Source organism: Vombatus ursinus, unplaced genomic scaffold (genome assembly GCF_900497805.2).
Source record: "Vombatus ursinus unplaced genomic scaffold, bare-nosed wombat genome assembly UNPS02014833.1, whole genome shotgun sequence".
NCBI classification, from domain to species: Eukaryota; Metazoa; Chordata; class Mammalia; order Diprotodontia; family Vombatidae; genus Vombatus; species Vombatus ursinus.
In genome coordinates, this window is record NW_020954611.1 from 3330887 (window position 1) to 3353096 (window position 22210).

The window sequence follows — 22210 nt, forward strand, 5'->3', positions numbered from 1 at the left end:
CAACCATACTAGTCTACTGCAATTCCTCTCTTAAAGGGTCTTAAATGCTAAATAAAGTGATGTTTTCTCAACTATCATCAACCACTGACTTTTCTGTAGTTTTTGATCATTTACCCATCTCATTCGTCTGGATATATTTTTTTCTTGGTGCTCTCCCATGTTTTCCCTCAATCTGTGTGATGCTTCCTTTTCACTCTTCTTTTTTTGGTTCATCATCCTTCTTCTACTCCCTTTGTATGAGTGTCCCTCAAGGGTCTATCCTGGGTCCTCTTCGATCTACACTCATTAGCTATTTTATGAGCTTTTATAGATTCAATTATCTCTGCACAGATGACTTCAAATATGTATACATTCTCTCTGAAACTCTACTTATGCATTATCAGTTATCTCCTAGATATCTGTGTTTGAATGTCCCATCCACATCTCAAAATGGAATTTATTTTCTCTCTGCTTTGCTATTCTTCCTGCATACCAATTTGAAACCATAAAGTTATCCTTAAATGTCCCCTCTCCATTGCCTCTTCATATCCATTGGTTTTCCATGTCATATTCATTCTACATCCACACCATTTCTCAATAGTTCTCTACTCCATTCTTATGGCTATCACTCGATCAGGTCCTAATTACTTCTCTTCTGAACTATAATAATAGCCTCCTACTGTCTCTGCTTATAGTCTTTCCAATCCAACTTCCATGTAGTTGTGAAAATAATCTTACTACAACACAAGATTGACCACACCCTTCATGTTCTCAAAAATCCTCAGTGACTACTGCCTCTGTGACAAAATACCAACTGAACTGCCAGGTATTTAAGGCTCTCCACAATTTAGTTCCAACCTCCCTATCCAACTTTATAACACGTTATGCCTCTTCATTCACTTTATGTTTCAGCCAGACTGAACTGCTTAACTGTTCCCCAAAGTAAGTTTTCCATCTTTTGCTCCTATACATTTGTCTTAGTCTGTCCTTCATGATTGCAATGTAATCCTTCCTCATCTTTACTTCTCAGCACCCTTATTTACCTTTAAGGTTCAGCTCAGATCTTACCTCCCCTGGCAAGTCTTCCCTGATTCTCCCAGTTTTTAGTGTTTTATCTTTCAGGAAGCTAATATTACCAGAATTGGGGGCGGGGAGTAAACGAGAGTATTTCTTCTCTTTGGGCTACACCTGCCAGAAGCCCATGTGTTAGCCCTGTAGCATGACTAATTCAGCATGCATTCTAGTTGGAAAAGTATTAGTCCAAACAGAGAGCTTGAAAAAAGATGTTGGAGAGGTACAGATACAGCTGTGGAGAGAGATGGGAGAGAGATGTTGGCAGTGGGAACAGCTATGTAAGAGGCTTCTGTTTCCTGAGAGGAGTTCCGTATTCCCAAGAGCTGAGTGCACTATTTTAGCCCCCTGCCATGACTGAACTGACCTATCCTTTTCTTGCTATGGTGCAGACAGCTCTCAGGAGGCATGCTGGAAGAGGTAGCTGTTTGGCAATAGATACTGAGAACACTGAAGACCTAATTCAAGAGCACTGATTCTAATTCCAGTTCTGCTAAGTAGCCATATGACATTGGGCAAGTCACTTTCCCCTGTGAGTTCAGTTTCCTTCTCTTTATAACATTCAGGAGGGGTGGGAATGACAGAAGAACAATTTATGCAATAACAACAAAAACTCTGATCAATGGAATGGCCAATTACTATTCCAGAATAGTGATGATGAAGCATTTCTACCCACTTCCTGACAGAGGTAATGGATTCAAGATGCAGAAAGAGACATATATTTTTAGACATGGGCAACAAGAGAATTTATTTCACTTGATTATGTATATTTGTTACAAAGACTTTCTTCCCTTCAGTTTTGGATACAGGGTGATGAAAGGAAGAGGGAGGTTAGGTATAGGGTTGCCACAAAGCAGAAAGAAGAGAAGGAAGGACAGGGTGAATTCCAGATGAGTAGAACAGATCTGAAGGCTGCATGTTAAATATTTATTACTTATTTTATTTTTATTATAAAGAAAAGTAATCTTCACATAATAGAGATCCACAGTTTCTTGTAAAATCTTCTTTTCTGCATATAGCCATGCCCATTTCATTTGGTGCTGGTTAAGTTTAGAATAAAAAAAAATAAATAAAATGAGGGACCTTGCCTATAATAATGATCTATAAAACATAATAGCTCTAATTACATTTATTTCAGATAACTTAGGGACTAGTAGCCATGTTGGTAGCTATGAAAATGGTTAAGAATTTCTGAGGAATTTTTAAAAATTAATTTATTTTCAGTTTTCAACATTCACTTCCACGAGATTTTGAGTTCCAAATTTTCTCCCCATCTCTCCCCTCCCCACCCCAAGACGGCATGCATTCTGAATACCTCTTCCCCTGATCTTCCCTCCCTTCTATCACCTCCACCTTCTCTTATCCCCTTCCTCTTCTATTTTCCTGTAGTGCAGGATAGGTTTCTATACCCCGTTGCCTGTATATCTTATTTCCCAGTTGCATGTAACATTTGTTTTTAAAACTTTGGGTTCCAAATTCTCTTTCTTCCTCCCTGCCCACCCACCCACCCTCATTGAGAAGAGAAGCAACTCAGTACAAGTTATACATGTGTAGTCATGCAAAACACTTTCATAATAGTCATGTTGTGAAAAACTAAGTATATTTCCCTTCATCCTATCCCGTCCCCTGTTTATTCTATTCTCTCTTTTGACCTTGTCCCTTCTCAGAAGTGTTTGCTTTTGATTTCCCCCTCCCCCAATCTGCCCTTTCTTCTATCATCCCCCCCTCTCTTATCCCCTTCCCCCCTATTTTCCTGTAGGGCAAGATAGATTTCCATACCCAATTGAATATGTATGTTATTCCCTCCTTAAGTCAAATCCAATGAGAGTAAGATTTACTCATTCCCTCTCATCTTCCCCCACTTCCCCTCCACTGTAAAAGTCTTTTCTTGTTTGTTTTATGTGGGATAATTTACCCTATTCTACCTCTTCCTTTCTCCTCCCAGTATAATCCTCTCTCACCCCTTAATTTTATTCTCCAGATATCACCCATTCATCTTCAACTCACCCTGTGCCCTCTATCTATCAATCTATATACTTTTTTTCCCTCCAACTACCCTAATACTGACAAAGGTCTCATGAGTTACAAATATCATCTTTCCATGTAGGAATGTAAACAGTTCAGTCTTAGTAAGTCCCTTATGATTTCTCTTTCCTGTTTACCTCTTCATGTTTCTCTTGAGTCTTGTATTTGAAAGTCACATTTTCTATTCAGCTCTGATCTTTTCATCAAGAATGCTTGAAAGTCCTCTATTTCACTGAATGTCCATTTTTTTTACCTGAAGGCTTATATTCAGTTTTGCTGGGTAGGTGCTTCTTGGTTTTAATCCTAGCTCCTTTGACTTGTGGAACATCATATTCCAAGCCCTCTGATCCCTTAATATAGAAGCTGCTAAATCTTGTGTTATCCTGATTGTGTTTCTACAATACTTGCATTGCTTCTTTCTGGCTGCTTGCAATATTTTCTCCTTGACCTGGGAACTCTGGAATTTGGCTACAATATTCCTAGGAGTTTTAATTGGTGGGTTCTTTCCATTTCTATTTTACCCTCTGGTTCTAGAATATCAGGGCAGTTTTCCTTGATAATTTCTTGAAAGATGATGTCTAGGCTCTTTTTTTGATCATGGCTTTCAGGTAGTCTAATAATTTTTAAATTATCTCTCCTGGATCTATTCTCCAGGTCAATTGTTTTTCCAATGAGTTATTTCACATTGTCTTCTAATTTTTCATCTTTTGGTTTCATTTTATAGTTTCTTGATTTCTCATAAAATCATTAGCTTCCATTTGCTCCATTCTAATTTTTAAGGAAGTATTTTTTTCAGTGAGCTTTTGGACTTCCTTTCTCATCTGGACAATTCTGCTTTTTATTCTTCTCCTCATTGGCTTTTTGGACCTCTTTTGCCATTTGGGTTAGGCTATTTTTTAAGGTGTTATTTTCTTCAGTATTTTTTTGAGTCTCTAGCAAGCTGTTGACTGGTTTTTCATTATTTTCTTGCATCCCTCTCATTTCTCTTCCCAGTTTTTTCCTCTACTTCTCTTACTTGCTTCTCAAAATCCATTTTGAGCTCTTCCATGGCCTGGGACTGATTTATATTTTTCTTAGAGGCTTTGGATGTAGGAGCTTTGACTGTGTTGTCTTCTTCTGGTTATATGTTTTGATCTTCTTTGTCACCAAAGAAAGATTCTAGGATCTGACTTTTTTTACTCTGTTTGTTCATGTTCCCAGCCAATTACTTGACTATTAAACTCTTAAGGTAGAGGTCTGCTTCCAGTGTGGAGAATGTACTGTCCCAAGCTTCAGGGACTTTGTCTTTAGAGATATCTCTAAAGACCTGTAAATTTTCAGTTCTTCCAAGGTGGTATGATCAAGGGCGAGGTGTTTACTCCTTTCCTGGCCTGTGCTCTGGCCTGTGAGTGATCATGAGCACTCTTTTCTGCCTTGGAACTGTGAGGAGGATTCCTTCTCCACCTCCGCCACAAACTCCACCACTCTCCTCCTCTCCTCAGGATCATCACCCAGGACTGCGACTCAGATCCAAGCACGGGGCAGGCAAGAGAATCCTGCCTCAGTACTAGTGAAGAGATCCCTGCAATTCCCCTTTGGTCAGCTGCTCAATCCCCCCTCCATCTGTGGGCCAAGAGCTCTGGAAGCAGCCGCCACCCCTAGGCTATACGAGGACGGGGGGCTGGACAGAGTTCCTCTCTCGCTGAGGTCCGACAGACTTTTCCTACTGACCTTCTAAGTTGTCTTTGGCGTTTATGGGTTGAGAAGTCTGCAGACTGCCACAGCTGCCCTTGATTCAGTCCCCTGAGGTTCGCTGCTCCAGGTTCGCTGAGGCCTAGTCTTTGCCTGTGTGGCCCATGCTGAACTGTGGTCCTCTCCCAGCCTGGCACAACGGACCTTTACAGTCAACCATCCAGGTTGTCTTGGGCTAGACATGTGTTTCACTCTGTCTTTTTGTGGGTTCTGCTGCTTTAGAATTTGTTTAGAGCCATTTTTTACAGGTATTTGGAGGAGTTTGGGTGAGAGCTCAAGCAAGTCACTGCTTTTACTCTGCCGTCTTGGCTCTGCCCTATTTCTGAAGAATTTTATTCCCTATCCTGAAAATTTTTCCCCAAAAGAACTATACTGTTGTTTTACAGAGACTAGATCTTCTGTTACATGTGGACAATTTGTTAACATGCTGCTGACTTTGAATTTTTAACCCGTGTTATCTTCGGGCAATTTAATGCAAATCATACATTTGTTAAAATCAGTAATATTTCATAGATAAGTATCATGGATTTTTGTCAAGATTCTGTTGTTATTAGTAACAACAATATGAAGGTGCTAATGTGTAATTGGAAATGTGATCAGGACTTAATGTAAGGCCCTATAGCTCTAGGAATATGGAAATGGTATATCCATGAGCTTATAAAAATAATTCCACATAATTTTAACAGCAAAAATGAATGGTGTAATTCAGAAGGCCTATTTTGCAAAATCTTAAGGGGTCATGTCTTCATATTTGTTGAGATAAGAGACCTATAAGTGATTAGCTATACATAATTTTGCACAGTTCATGGGCTTTTAAATCAGCTTTTTTTTTTTTTTTAAGGTAAATCTTGGTTAGGTATGTCCATGAATTAGCATGAAAATTTTCTATATAGCCAGTCTGGAATTTGAGACTAGATTGATAAAGTGAATTATAGCATATATCAAACCACATCAAACATTTTGCTGCCATCATAGTTTGTCCTTTGGTTCTCTGCCCTTTGAGGAAACATGTCAACATTTAGTCCTCTCAGGAAAGGTAATTGGAAAGGGATGTTTTAAAATAAGTGGTATGTTTTTCAATTACCTCTGCTTTACTTCTGCTATTGGTGGCTGAAGATGCATAATTCTGTTCATACCCAATTTTCACTACTGTTTTTGGTAGTCAAAACACACTCTCGTAACGCCTATATTGTACATTACTTACAAATTTATAAAATAATTGTGAAAAAAATTACATGTGGTTTTCTTGAGCCATCACTGAACTTTCTGGTGTAAAAGAACAATAAAATGGTTACCAGCTGAAATGTATCTATTAACAGGGCTGTTAGTTTTGACTGTAAGTTGTCACATTTAATTTGGAGAATTTACTTTAAATTATCTGATGATTCTTCTGGTACAAGATCTGCCAAGTCCCTTTTTGCTGGACATTTGTCTCTGGAGAGTGAAAAATTATATGAGGCTTTTAGAGATAGTTTGGAAGGGCAGATGTTATGAATAAAATGTTCTGTAGTTTGTATTAATTTATTACTTTGTGATCATCTGAGGAACTAAACACTTATGAAAGGGAACGAAGTCTTGGTGTCATCTGTAATTTAGAATTCTAGATCTGGCAGGAACCTTAAATGCAGTATAGTCCAACAATTTCATTTTACAGATGAATTGACAGGGTCGTAGAGGTGAAGTGACTGGAATAAAGTATTAGCAATACAACTTGGATTTGAATTTAGGGCATAGAAATGCTAGCTGCTATACTTCCACATCATAATTACACTTCTGAGAATGACTCTTCTTTGAAAATTGAGACTTCAATGTAACCAGACTTCCTATGGGAGATCAATTTTCATCAATCGGTCAAAAATTTCCAAAGCATATAGTAATTCCATTGATATGTTTCCTTAAGCATACTTTTCAGCTCATCCCAGCCAACCCTCAGGACCTATACAGAACTTCTTAAAGGTTTTACGCTATTTAACTTAACGTTATAAATTAGCAAAATTCCTGGATTATAGTATGGTGAAAATAATACAATGGAAATGACTGAACGGTGGTGAATGGTGGCATTTGAAATACCCAGGTTGTGCATGATTCTACAGGAAATGGTAACATTTATCTCAGTATGTGTCAGCATTGATGACAATAAGCTTACCATCTCTATTTCAGGTGAGTTCAGACAGTTAAGTGTCTACTGTGTGCATAGTTCTGAGTTGAAGACAATATGAGGGTGTCCGTTGCAGGGAGCTTAGAGGCTTACACCTAAAACTGCTAGGGGAAAAAGAACAAGACAGTATGTAAAGAAATACTAAGTCATGTAGTTGGATCTGAAATGTAATAAAAACAGAGAAGGAAAAAAATCACTGAAGGCTGGAAGTGTTGGGAGGTTTGGGGGAAGAAGTAAGATTTGAATGGACTCTTGAGTGATGGTGAAGGAAAAGAAGAGGGATACATACAATCTGTGTAACTGTTAACTTTGGCAAAATCTCTATACATTTTGATAGAAAATCTAAAATGTCTGAATTGACAGGCAGAACTGAAATTAGATGTTTAGCTGTCCATTTTCAGTTAAGATTTACCCTCTGATGATGAAGTCTTTTTCTTCCTACCTTCCATTTTCTCCCTCTCCAATGCATCTTGTGTAGAGAGTACTACAAGACTCATCTTCCCAAGAGGTTACTGTAAAAAATCCACAGTAACTCCCCCTTGCTAATTGTGTAAAGCTCATTCTTCTATGTGACTTTAAATTGTTTCTAAAGAGAGAGGGAGGAGGGATAGAATTTGGAACTCAAAACTTTAAGTAAAAATGTTTAAAAAAATTGAAAAAAATTGTTTCTATGTTTTGACTCAGCTGGTGCTGTTCAACTTGATTTCCCACTACTGCGAGTCCTCAGTTTAAGGTGCTTTACATACAACAGATTAATCCCTACCTGTGTTCAGGTAATCACTCATTTTTCTCTATCCAAAGTACTCTTCCCTTCTTCTTTTCCCTTATCCAAATCTTATCCATCAGATTCTGCCTCCTTCATGAATCCCATCCCAACTATTCCAGGCTCCCATAATTTCTCTCTTTTGAAGTACTGTTCTAAACTAAACTTAAAAAAGTAGCACAATTCAATTTGTATCTTGGTCTCTAAGTGGGCCTCATGTCAAATGATCTGTACCTTTCTTAAAGGTAAGAATTATGTTTTCTTTTATGTTTTCCAGAGCATGCAGTACAGTTCTAAGCACATAGTAGATTCTCAGTAAATTAAAGTAAACAAACATTTTTTAAGTGACTATGCCCAAAAGTACCATGTAAAACATAAATATTACAAAGAAAAAAGATAAGAGATAGTCTTCCATCAAGGTTACATTGCACTAAAGGTGGGGGAAACAACATCAAAGACAGTTAAATTAATCTGAGGTAATACTTATTTGATTTCTGACTTTACCTTACAGATATTTTTAATTTGGTTAATTGGTACCTGAATGATTAATATTTTACCTTGGAAAATCTGGGCTGATTTAGTAGTTTTTCTTTCTTATCTCCCATCCCTACTGAAAGTAAATTACCTCAGAATCTTTAAGGGTTAGAAAATGGAGACAATCCAAGTCTAGCATTTTGTTAATCAGATTGGCATCAAAGACAATAAAAAAGAAAATCTGGCACTTATGGGTAATATAACTTAATGTACTAATGAAACATATGATTTGGAAACATAGCCTATAAAGGAAGACTATTCCTGATGCAGGTTAGGACCTAAAGTGAAAGGATGGAAAACGATTATTTGTATCTTCTTTACATGTTTCCCATAGTTTATGAAAGGGTCACAAGATGATGGGAGAGAATTGGTGGATCAGAGAAGAGCAGTAAAAGCAAAAGGATTAAATTATTCTGTAAGAGGCACATGATGGAAAATCTGGAAATTCTTAAAGAAAGAGCATGTATACAGGTATCTTATGTCAGAGCTAGACACTGAAGACTGTTTATAGTTGAGAAGTACAGTTGCCAAATTCACGAATGTGTTTAACTTAGAAGTTTAGAGGTTTATTTTTATATATTACTAAATCATCCTACCTCTGTCTTTCTCCTTTCTACAATAGTGTATTATTTTTACCCTTCCTTCTCTTTTTACCCTCTTTAAGCCTTCATTACAAATCCCATTCACTCCTAAGGCCTCTGTTTTTATTTTTTCCTATTTAAAAATTTTCCCTTTGAAGATATTAAGATCTCTTCAGAACCTTTTTCGCTCTTAAGGGTTATATACTCAGCTTTATAGGTTCTGTTATTCTTGATTGTAAATCTAACTCCTTTTGCATTTTGTAATATTTTATTCCAAGATCTTCTCTTGTTTATAGTAGAAACTGTCTTGCTTTGTGTGATCCTGACTGTGGTGTTCCTTGGTAATAGAATGCTTTCTTTCCATTTACTCACAGCACTTTTTTTCTTTGATGTTGGAGCTCTGGATTTTGCCTGTGACATTCCTGACTTTTATTTTTGAGGTGATTATTTCTATCTTCATTTTGTGCTCTGGTTCTAATAGATTTGGGCAGTTTTTATTTATGTTTTCTTAGGGTATCTTTTTTTTTTCATTTATCTCCATTTTACAGGTGAGGAAACTGAGGCAAACAGAGGGTATGTGACTTACCCAAGGTCACACAGCTATTGAGTGTTTGGGGCTGAGTTTAAATTCAGGTCTTCCTGATTCCAGAACCAGCATTCTATCCACTGTACCTGATATGTAAGAATAGCAGCCATTCGCCAAAGGATAGACATATGCACTTCTCAAAAGTAAAAATTTAAATGATGAAGAGTAATAAGAAAATCACTATTAAATTAAAGAATTCAAATTAAACAACATTGAGGTTCTACCTCACACCCATTAGGTTGGCAAAGATGATGACAAAGGAAAATTTATTTTTTTTTCTTGGAAAAATTGTTGGAAGGCAGGCACACTAGTTGCTGGTAGAATGATGAAATGATCTAGCCATTCTGGAAAGTAATTTGGAAATACGGCTCAAAATTCACTAAACTTTCCTTTGATGCAGTGATCCTACTACCATGCCTATACCACAAAGAGATCAAAGAAAGAAGGAAAAAATCCATTTGGACAAAAATACTTATAGTAGTTCTTTTTGTTGTAGTGAAGAACTGGAAACTAAGGGGGTAAATTTCAGAGAATTGTGGATAGGATGAACTGATATGGAGTGAGGTGAACAGAACCAAGAAAACCACTTATTTAAGGACAGCAACAGTGCAAAGAAAAACAACTTCGAAAGACTTAAGAATGGTGGTCAATGCAATGATCAACCAGAGCTCTAAGCGTGATATTCACCTTCTGATAAGTGATACAGGAGACATACAGTTTTATACATGTCAAATGCATGGATTGGCTTTGCTTAACTAACCTTAGTGGATAAGCTGGACCTGATCTGGAGTCAGAAAAACCTGAGTCTGAATCCAGTCTGAGGCACTTACAAGCTATGCAACCCTAAGCAAGACTCTCAATCTCTGCCTACCTCAGTTTCCTCATTTGTAAAATGGGGGTAATAATAGCACCTACCACCCAAGGTTGTTGTGAGGATCAAATGAGATATTATTTGGAAGGGATTTATAAACCCTAAAGTGCTATAGAAATGTTATTATATTATGTTTTTCTCTTTTTATTGGGGAAGGGATTTGGTAGTGAGGAAGGACCTAGCAATAGTGATAACTCCCAAAATGAGGAAAGATATAAGAGAATTATGGAAGCATCTTAAAAAATGCACAGAAGGGAACACAGAGAAATTCAGAGAAAAACACAGATGAGGAGGTCAGCTTTGAAAGTAACATTTTGGATTTATTATATATCAGCACATTTAGGCTCTAGATTTACTTTCCCAATTTTCCCTCATACTAGTAGGCCTGTTCCCCACAGCAAGGCTACTATTCTATCTCCCTTATGTGCCTTTTAATTATTAACAAGCCAGAATTTAATGTGCATTTAAGAGGCTACAATTGAGGAACTCAATCTCTCTCTCTCTGTCTCTCAATCTCTCTCTCTGTCTCTCAATCTCTCTCTCTCTCTCTCTCTCTCTCTCTCTCTCTCACTGCTTTTGAGTGAGGATGAACACTCTGGGATTCTGGGTTAGTGAGAGGGACACACCAAGGAACTTGATGGGCATTCTTCTAATGCTATTACTCTCAGCCCAGATCCAGTGTGTTCCCCCCTATTATTTGATTAGTTAACCTTCCCCCAGTATCATTTAACCATTGCTTAGTGTGCAATATAATCTTGACCAGTTGATATCTACTCTATATCATTGATAACCAATTAGCATCAATTAGCTTTTACAAAGGGATATTTAATGATAATTTAATTTAATATGACAAGAATTGAAGTGCAGAAATGTCCCCCTGAATTAGGATAGAGTTGTTGCTTTTCAATTTAATCCCTGGGGAGTGTGGGCTCAAATGAAAGTGGTTGCTACAAAACATTCCTCCTATCCAGTTTACTTATGGGTGCAGCATAACCAATCAGTGGGCACAACAGGAAGAATTAGTGATCGCTATCTCCAATGGGAGGAGGGAGGCAGCTAGGTGGTATAGTGGATAGAGTTCCAGGCCTGGAGTCAGGAAGAGCTGAGTTCATAATCCAACCTCGGACACTAGCTGAATGACCCTGGAAGTCATTTAACCTTTATTTGCCTGAGGAAATGGCAAACCACTTCAGTATCTTTGCCAAGAAAACCCCATGGACATGTGACAGAACAACAACAACATTTCCAGTTGGGCAGGTTTCCTCTATTTCCTTTTTTGTTCAAATTCCGTGTTAATAAAACATTGACGTGATCATACAGTGAGAATCTAGATATTAGAGCTGATGGAAGAGACCTGGGGGAATGAATTACCACAAAGACATGGGAGGCTGGTGCAAAAATATCAATTTCACATTTTAATATTTTATCTGTATTTTATCCTCTGTATCAGGACTCTGGGCAGCAAGGAGCTAAAACATGTTTGAAAGGGCAAAAGCTGTAACTATCACTATGTGAAGAACAGCCCAGGTGTTTGCAAACTTGAATATGTTCTAGGAGTCAATGGGGATATTTCAGCCCACTTAAAAAAAAATGGCGAGGCTTCCTGGGGCATATGGGGAAGAGCAACTCAGTAGACTGCCACCTGTTGGCTGAGGCAGACATTGCAATCTGAGTTCATTCATACCCCTTTGCTAGAACTCCAAGTGAATAAATAAACCATGTGTGAATATTTGTCACATATAAAATGAAGTGGCTTGGATGGTCTTGAGAATCCCTACCACCTCTAAATCTAGGGTGTTGCAATCAAACTGTTTATTAGTAGGATTAATCTGGCAGTATTAAGAATTGAATTGAATTAAGGTCAAATTGAAGAATCCTAAATCATTGCTTATCATGCCTTACTACTTCCCTATTTCTACTATCAAAGCTAATTTTCAAAACCCCAAGAGGGTCTGCCTTGATTGTCATTACCAATATCAATAATAATATCTGACATTTATATAATGTTGCAAAGTTTACAAAGTGCTTTATATCTATTATCTCATTTAATCCCCACAACATTCTTACAAGATATAACTAACTAGGTATTTTTAGTAAATGAAATAATTTTTTATATTTTATGAATATATTGGATTTTCAAGAGTCTGACATTTTATTGATGGGAGCCAAGATAGCTCTAACTCAATTTCCCTAAAATCAATTGTACTAAAATCTATTTGCTTGAAAACAATTTGCCTAAAACACCAAATATTGATGCTGTGAGTGCCAAGGTGAGGACTTTGAATTTTATTTATCAGGCAATGGGCAGCAATTAAAGGATACTGGATTTTGAGTAAGAAGGCCTGGGTTAGAATTTCAGCTCAGCCACTTAATCACTACCAGTTTGATCTTAGTTAAATCATTTACCTTCTCTGGGAGGGACTTAGTTTCCTCATCCAAAAAATAAGGGAGTTGAGCTGATTGGTTCTCATGCATTTTCCATTTCTAAATCTATGATTCTGTCATGAGACCTGTGTATTAGAAAGATTAATCTGGCAGTGTTGTATATAATAGATTGGAGAGGGGGAAAAGCGGGAGAAAATGGGTGGATTATGGTGGTAGCTTAGCAGAGATGTGGTAAGGCCATGGCCAAGACGGGCTTTGGTGAGGATGGAGCAGGGCCACATGTGAGATACTGTAGAAACAGGAAGCATGTGACACATTGTAAAAGAGTCCTAGATCCTAATCCTCCAAAGAGTCTTGATCTGCGAGTCAGGAAATTAGTATTAATTTTAGGCTCAGTCACTAGCCTCATGATGTTGATAAGTCAACCACTCCAAGCTTCAAGTTCATCATTTTAAAATATGGGAATAATAATAATGCATTACCTACTTCACAGTTTATTTGTTTATTCTTTTTGGTGAGGAAAGTGATTTTTAAGCCTTATGATGCTTTATAAATATGGCTTATTATTATTAGAATGGACTGAATTTAGCAGTTGTTTGCAGTCATATATTCAGCTAGGTGGCACAGTGGATGGAGTACTGAACTAAAATTTGACCTCAGATACTTCCTAGCTATAGGATCCTGGTCAAGTCACTTAACCTTACTTTGCCTCAGTTTCCACAGATGTAAATAATAATAACACCCACCTTGCAGGGTTGTTGTAAGGATCAAATGAGATAACATGTATAAAGCCCTTAGAATAGAGCCTGGCATATATAGAAAGCACAATATAAATGCTTATAACCTTCATCTCATTCCTACCTCCAGCTAACTCCTGTTTAGCTCAACAGTCTCATGCCCAATTAGTTAATAAAAAAAAAGTCAAATATTTATTAAGCACCTACTATGTGCTTGGGACTGTGTATCTTTTTATATGTATCTTTTTAATGGATATTAAGTCAAATAATTACATTACTTGGCTTTTATAGTTCCCCAATACTTACCCTCTTCTCCCTTTCTTGTGCATGTATGAACATTTTCCCCTTTCCTTATGTTACCCTCTCCTATTCATATTTTCACTGGTAGGAATACAGGTTCAGAATATACATTTATGCTGCCATTCTTAGTCATTTGCACCTTAACATTAAGGATTACCAAGATCGTGGCATCACAGATTTGGGATTGGAATAGACTACAAGATTGTTTTCGAACTTTCAATTCTGAAATGTCACAGAATCATAAAAGCTCAAAAATGAATCAGTCCCAGGCCATGGAAGATCTCAAAAAGGACTAAGATAAGAAGAGGAAAAAACTGGGAAGAGAAATGAGAGGGATGCAAGAAAATCATGAAAAACTTGTCAACAGCTTGCTAAAGGAGACCCAAAAAAATACTGAAGAAAATAACACCTTAAAAAACAGCCTAACCCAAATGGCAAAAGAAGTCCAAAAAGCCAATGAGGAGAAGAATGCCTTCAAAAGCAGAACTGGCCAAATGGAAAAGGAAATCCAAAAGTTCACTGAAGAAAATCCTTCCTTAAAAATTAGAATGGAGCAATTGGAAGCTAGTGACTTTATGAAAAATCAAGACACTGTAAAACAAAACCAAAAGAATGAACAAATAGAAGACAATGTGAAATATCTCATTGGAAAAACAATTGACCTGGAGAATAGATCCAGGAGAGATAATTTAAAAATTATTAAACTACCTGAAAGCCATGATCAAAAAAAGAGCCTAGACATCATCTATCAAGAAATTATCAAGAAAAACTGCCCTGATATTCTAGAACCAGAGAGTAAAATAGAAATGGAAAGAATCCACCAATCACCAAAGAGATTCCCAAAGGAAAACTCCTAGGAATATTGTAGCCAAATTCTAGAGTTCCCAGGTCAAGGAGAAAATATTGCAGGCAGCCAGAAAGAAGCAATTCAAATATTGTGGAAACACAATCAGGATAACACAGGATTTAGCAGCTTCTGCATTAAAGGACTGGAGGGCTTGGAATATGATATTTCACAGGTCAAAGGAGATAGGATTACAGCCAAGAATCATCTACCCAGCAAAACTGAGTATAATCCTTCAGGGGAAAAAATGAACATTCAGTGAAATAGAGGACTTTCAAGCATTCTTGACGAAAAGATCAGAGCTGAATAGAAAATTTGACTTTCAAATACAAGACTCAAGAGAAACATGAAGAGGTAAACAGAAAAGAGAAATCATAAGGGACTTATTAAGGTTGAACTGTTTACACTCCTACATGGAAAGATGATATGTGTAACTCATGAGACCTTTGTCAGTATTAAGGTACATCCTTCAGTCTACATCAAAAAACTTGCTTTTACAACTTCAATCTATTACCCTTATTTCTACCCTCTAAGGCTAATCCCTTTTCCACAAAACAGCCCTTTGGATACTTGAAGACGTCTCTGATCTCTCCTTCCCCAACCCCAAGTTTTTTCTTCTCCAAGTGATCATGAGCACTCTTTTCTGCCTTGGAACTGTGAGGAGGATTCCCTCTCCACCTCCGCCACAAACTCCACCACTCTCCTCCTCACCTCAGGACCCCCACCCAGGACTGTGACTCAGATCCAAGCATGGGGCAAGCAAGAGAATCCTGCCTCAGTACTAGTAAAGAGATCCCTGCAATTCCCCTTTGGTCAGCTGCTCAATTGCCCCTCCATCTGTGGGCTAAGAGCTCTGGAAGCAGCCACCACCCCTGGTCTATACCAGGACGGGGGCCGGACAGAGTTCCTCACTAGCTGAGGTCCGACGGACTTTTCCTACTGACCTTCTAAGTTGTCTTTGGCGTTTATGGGTTGAGAAGTCTGCAGACTGCCACAGCTGCCCTTGATTCAGTCCCCTGAGGTTCGCTGCTCCAGGTTCGCTGAGGCCTGGTCTTTGCCTGTGTGGCCCATGCTGAACTGTGGTCCTCTCCCAGCCTGGCACAACGGACCTTTACAGTCAACCATCCAGGTTGTCTTGGGCTAGACATTTGTTTCACTCTGTCTTTTTGTGGGTTCTGCTGCTCTAGAATTTGTTTAGAGCCATTTTTTACAGGTATTTAGAGGGGTTTGGGTGAGAGTTCAAGCAAGTCACTCCTTTTACTCCGCCATCTTGGCTCCATCCCTTCTTCCCCCCACCCCCCAAACTAATTGTTAGGAAATTATACCATATCCTAAACTTAAATTTGCCTCTTTGCAACTTCCACTCGTTGCTCCTAGTATATAGGAGGTTATGGTTGAACCACACAAGAAGTCCAGTGAGTAAAAAATAGAGCAAAATTTTACCAAAGTGTAATAAGGCACAGAGAGTTTAAATGATTTACCTAAGATCCCAGATACACCTAGAATTTGAACTCAGATCTTTTCAGCTCTGAATTTGGTAATCTTTCCATTATATTTTATCTACTAAGTTCCATCCTGTGGCAAAGCAGGATAATCCCAATTCCTTCCCCACATGATAGTTGTCTTCGAGTTTTTGGAATGCTCTTATATCCTTGTCTAAGTATTTTTCTTTTCCAAGGCTAAACATTCCCAGTTCTTTCAACTGTTTGAATAGCATGGTCTCTGGGTCCCTTGGCATCCTGTCTACTCTGTTCCAGTTTTTCAATGTCATTCTTAAAATGTTATGGCCCAACTAAATACCATACTACAGATGTAGTCTGAGTGGTCCAAAGGACAAGTCTATCACTTTTCTTATCCTGGAACTTCTGAATTGGGAACTTCCGAAATTTTTTTTTTTTTTTTTTGCGACGCAATTGGGGTTAAGTGACTTGCCCAGGGTCACACATCTAGTAAGTGTCAAGCGTCTGGTCTGAGACCAGATTTGAACTCAGGTCTTCCTGACTCCAGGGCTGGTGCTCTATCCACTGAGCCACCTAGCTGCCTTAGAATGTCTAAATTTCAATGTAGCCTAAGATTATCTCTTTTTTTTTTTTTTTGCTACTAACTCATTGAGTTAGCAGTCTACTAATGTCTTTTTTTTTTTCATACAAAACTAACCATACCTCATCCATTTGGTACTGGTTAAGTTGATGTTTTGAGCTCAGATGCAGGTCTATATTTTTATCCCTATTACATTTCATTTTATTGGATTTGGGGTCATTTTTCTAGACTAACAGAATCTTTTGGAATCCTAACTTATTCAATGTCTTAGCTATCCCTTTTGGTTTTGTGCCATTTGAAAATTTGATAAGCATTCCATTGGTATCTTCATCCAGGTCATAAGATATGAATTTTGAACAGTAGAGTACCAAGGACAGCCCTGGAATGATACTCCATTAGAGACCTCCCTCTAAGCAGACATTGATTCCTAAATGGCTACTCTTTCCATTTGGTCACTCAACCAAGTCCAAATACACCTAATTGTATTATGATGCCATTTTCTAGTTGATCCACAAAAATAATGGGAAAGATTTTGTCAGATGCATAGCTGAAATCTAGGTAGACTATTTCTGTGTATTTCCTTGACCTACCTGTCAAAATTGATCAAATGGGTCAAAAAGTAAATGAGGTTGGTCTTATTTGACCCCATTTTAACAGTCATATGGCCTCTTAATCAACATTTGTCTTTCTAAATGCTCACAATTTGTTTCTTTAATAATATTGTTGTGAACATCTTGTAAAAGGTGACAATATTTGTACTTTTCTTGACACAAATTCTGTTCAGCAACTATTCACTAAGAACATGCTATTCAATGACCTTGTAGTTGGTACAGGGAGAGAGACAAAGCTTAGGTAAGACAATTTGACATTCTCATGGAGTTTACGATTTATTTGGTGGATAAAATACAAATGACTTTATTTTTTAATTAGTGTATTAGGCACAAAACAAAATGCTATTAGGTCCCAGAAGGAGAAAATGTTGGGAGAGGGCAGAGAGGAGATGAATCATAGGAGGATTAATGGAGGAGGAAGTGGGATTTGAGTTGTGATTTAAAGAGATAAGGAGGAGATTCCAGTCTCTGGAAACAGCATTCCGTTTGGCCAGAGTCTAGAGCATGTAGAGAGAAGTAATATGAGAGAAGGCTAGAAAGGTGAATGACAGGAAATGGGCAAGCTTCAGTTGGGTGTGCTGGTTCAGTTGGCCAGTGGTATCATGTGAGCTTCTGTCTACTCCAGTGAACCAGCTGTGAGCCAACCTATTTGATTAGTGACAATGAAGAACATGAATCATTTCTGCAGCAGATGTCAGTGAGGAGGTTGTCTTTAAATAAGAACCCAAAGCTCTTATAAACTTGCTCAAGCAGTTATGTTGGAACTAAAAGACGGCAGAGTTTTCGTTCTGACAAAAGGCGTTATGGAACTGGGAGGGGAAGAGAGAGAAGGGTAAAAACAAGGTGAAGCTTAATGCAAGTAAGCAAAGGGCTGACTTTATAGAGGTCCCCAGAGATCTCTCTATTTAATGAATTGAGAAGGATGGTTTGTGGTTTAAGTATTACAAATACAAATTGGGGTGGGGGCAGCTAGGTGGCACAGTGGATAGAGCACTGGTCCTGAAGTTAGTAGGACCTGAGTTCAAGAATGTGGCCTCTTACGTTTACTAGCTGTGCGACCCTGGGCAAGTCACTTAACCCTGGTTGTCTCCCTCCCCACTCCCTACCTCCCCAATACAAATAAGATATAATAGAACATTGTCAATAGACCTGACTTTCAAGTCTCAGCTGTGATGCTTACAAGCTGACAACCTTTGGCAAATCATTTTAATCATGTATCAAATAAGGTCAGTTAGATCTGCCAGTAGATCCTACTTCACAAGGTTGTTAATAGGGATCCCTAGCTATCAACTAGTTTAACCCCCTCATTTTATGGATAGAGAAACCAAGGACCCTGAAGTAAAGTGACTTTCCCAAGGTCACATAATCTTTCAAGGAATTAAATCCAGGTCCTCTTATACCAAAACCATTGTTTTTTTCCCCCCTGTACACCCCACTGCAATCAACCTAATGTATGTGAAGTCCTTTGTAACTCTGCACTGTTAGCCAAATGTAATTTATTATGATTGTAATTTTCAAAATGCTTTAAAATTGTCTTCTTAAGCATTTTGTACATTGCCATTATAATATTAATTTGCACTGTCTTTCAGTAGTCCTGCTCCAATGCCTCATCACGGTGTGGAGGTCACTGGGTTTTTCTAGGTCATGCCAACTAATATAAAAGCTCAGATATGCCAGGTCAAGGTGGAAAGATTTCAAGTTTCAGTCTGTTGCAGAGCTTGTCACTCAGTTGAGAAAGATCTAGTCACTAACAGGTTGGCCACCATGTGAAGAATTTGTATTTTTTAAATTTTACTATAGCAGTTCTTGAAGATGGTGTATTAGGGCTAGGAGGGGTTTTAATCAGCACTGATGGGAGGAATACTCATGTTGTTAAAGCTCAAATCATTTAAGTATCCCAGTGAGTTGTCATTATTATTCAAAGATATCTATATTTATATAATTAAGCCCACTACAGGTTACAAAGTAGTTTCTTATTTCTTCCTACCCAATTCCCAAAGATTGTTATCCTTTTTTGACCAAGGCTCAGACAGGTGAAATGCCAAGGCTACCTCACAGTAAGATGCTGAGGTAAATTAAGAAATGCCTTTTTGAAATTAAGCAGTGAAACAAAATTAACTTTCATTTTTGTGCCCACCTTTTTACAATATGGTATCAAAGACATCACAATTTATTTTTATTCCCCCCAATAGGACATATCTCTTAGCATTTTTCTAATTCTATAAGAGATACATTAGAGTAGGCTAACAACTAGTACAGAGGCAAACAGTGCTGGACAGCATCAGAACATATGATACCCACTCTGTGTCATCTTGTAACTGTTTCTTGTTATCTGGGTTTCTATATCCTCATCTGAAAAATGAAAAAGTTGAGCTGAATGATCTCAAAGCCCCTTCCAGCTCTATGATTCTAAATTCAGAGACTGTCTACTTTCTTCCCCACCCATTCTTTGCAGCTCTAGATTACACCCCCTTCTCTCCTCTGACACTGCCACCCCTCTGGAGCAGGCCCTCATCACCTCAAGTCTGGACCATTGCAATACCTGCTGGGGGGGTCTGCCACAATTCTCTCCTATCCACCTTTGATTCAGCTGCCAAAAGTTATTTTCCTAAAGTGGAGGTTTGACCATGTCACCTTAGTGCTCAGTAAAACTCCAGTAGCTCCCTATCACCTCCAGGATCAAATAAAAAATACTCTATTTGTCATCAAAAGTCCTTCATAGCCTTCCAACACCCCCACCTTTCCAGTCTTCTTATACCTTGCTGTTGACAAGTCATGTCTGACTCCTTGTGACCTCATGGACCATACTGTCCATGGGGCTTTCTTGGCAAAGATACTGGAGTGGTTGGCCATTTCCTTCTCCAGTGGATTGAGGCAAACAGGTTAAGTAACTTGACCAAGGTCACACAGCTAGTAAGTGTTTGAGGTTGTAATGGAACTCAGGTCTTCCTGACTTCAGGCCCAGCTCTCTATTCACTGAGCCATCTAGCTGCCTCTCCTCTTACCCCCACAATGTATTCTCTGATCTAGTGACACTTACCTCCCTGCTGGTCCAGAAACAAGACAGTCCATCTCTTGGCTTTGGGCATTTTCTCTCCCTATCTCTGCCTTCTGGCTTCCCTTACCTTCCTTCAAATTCCAATTAAAATCCCAACTTCTACAGGAAGTCTTCCCCAATTCTTCTTAATTTTAGTGCTTTCCTTCCGTTGTTTCCCATTTGTCTTGTTTACAGCTTGTTGATACGTATTTATTGCTTGTTATCTCTCTCATTAGGTTGCAAGCTCCTTGAGGGCAGGGACCGTCTTTTGCCTTTTTGTATCTTCAGTGCTTATCATAGTGCCTGACACATTGTATGTGCCTAATAAATGTTTATTGATTAACTGGCTTGCTATGTTTGACCTTCAGTAGGCTACATACCTTTTCTATCATAATTTCCCCATGGGCATGACAGCATAAATCTTTGAAGTACTATATAATTCTTGAAGGGAAAAATATTAAATCATATATTATTGGTTGTGATTCTACATTGCAAAAATATATAATTGCTACATACTTAATTCTCCAATAGGTTCAAGGATATTCCAGAAGACTCTAGACTCTTCCCATTTCTTTGTGGGATAACCTGAATAATAACTAGCATTTATGTAATGCTTTCAAGATTGGCAAAACACTTTACACATATCTCATTGATCCTCACAACAATGCCATGAGGTAGGTGTTATTATCCCCATTTACAAATGAGAAAATTGAGGCTGAGAGACAGTAAGTGACTTGGTGACACAGTTAGGAAGTGTTTGAGGCTGGATTTAAACTTCAGTGTTCCTGTTTCCAATTCCATTACTCTATCCACTATGCTACCTAGTTATACTTTTTGCCCCATTTGGAAAGCTATGAGATAGTGAGGCATAATAGATAGAGAATTGGACTTGAAGCCAGACCTGGGGTGAAATCCCACCTATTTCATATCCTGGCAGTATGATCCTGAACAAGTCAATTTATCTTCTTTGTTGTTTACTCGTTTTCAGTTGTGTCCAACCCTTCATGACCCATTTGGGGTTTTCTTGGCCAAGATACTAGAGTGGTTGCCATTTCCTTCTCCAGCTCACATTACAGATGAGGAAACTAAGGCAAACAGGGTTAAGTGACTTGCCCACGGTCACAAAGTATGTCTAAGGCCATATTTGAACGTAGAAATCAGTCTTTCTGACTCCAGGCCCTGCACTCGATGTATGCACTATGGCTCCACCTAGCTGCCCCAGTTAACTTCTATTTGCTACTAACCTACATAAGGAGTTATCTCACCCCTGGAGTTCATGGTACTAGTGAAATCCCAATTGCCCTATTCAAAAATAGAGTAGAAACAATGGTTTCACTTAAGCCTAGATACTAACTTTACTCCACCTCATATCACCTGGATTGTCACTGTGTTTAGTGGTGGCTATCCATTCCTGTTTACCAGTGTGTGGTGTGGAGCACTAGTTCTTACCACTAAGTCTGCATGAGACCCCCTCTGGGCCTCAGTTTCCTCATTCTTGTAAAATGAAAGTGGTTGGAATAGATCACCAAAAGCCAATTTCCTTCTAACGATCTATGACAGGGGTGGATGGGGAGTTTCTTAGATTAAGTACTGTTACTTTTTGTTTTTGATTCATTTTTTAAAATTATTAAGTGTTTTTTTTCATTGTTTCAAAACATCTCCCTCATACTACCACTCTGGGAAAAAAAGCAATACAAAATCCTCTTAACAAATAAAGGTAGTAAAATAAAACACATTTCCATATTAACATCCAAAATTGTCTCATTCTTCGTACTGGTCCATCTTCTCCCTGTTATGAGTAGGGCAACATTCTTCATCATTAATCATTCGAAATCATGGTCATTCATATCATTGATCAGGGTTCTTAAGTCTTTCAGAATTGTTCACTTTTACAATATTGATGTTATAATATAAATTGTTCTCTTGGTTTTGTTTACTTCACTCTGCGTCAGTTCAA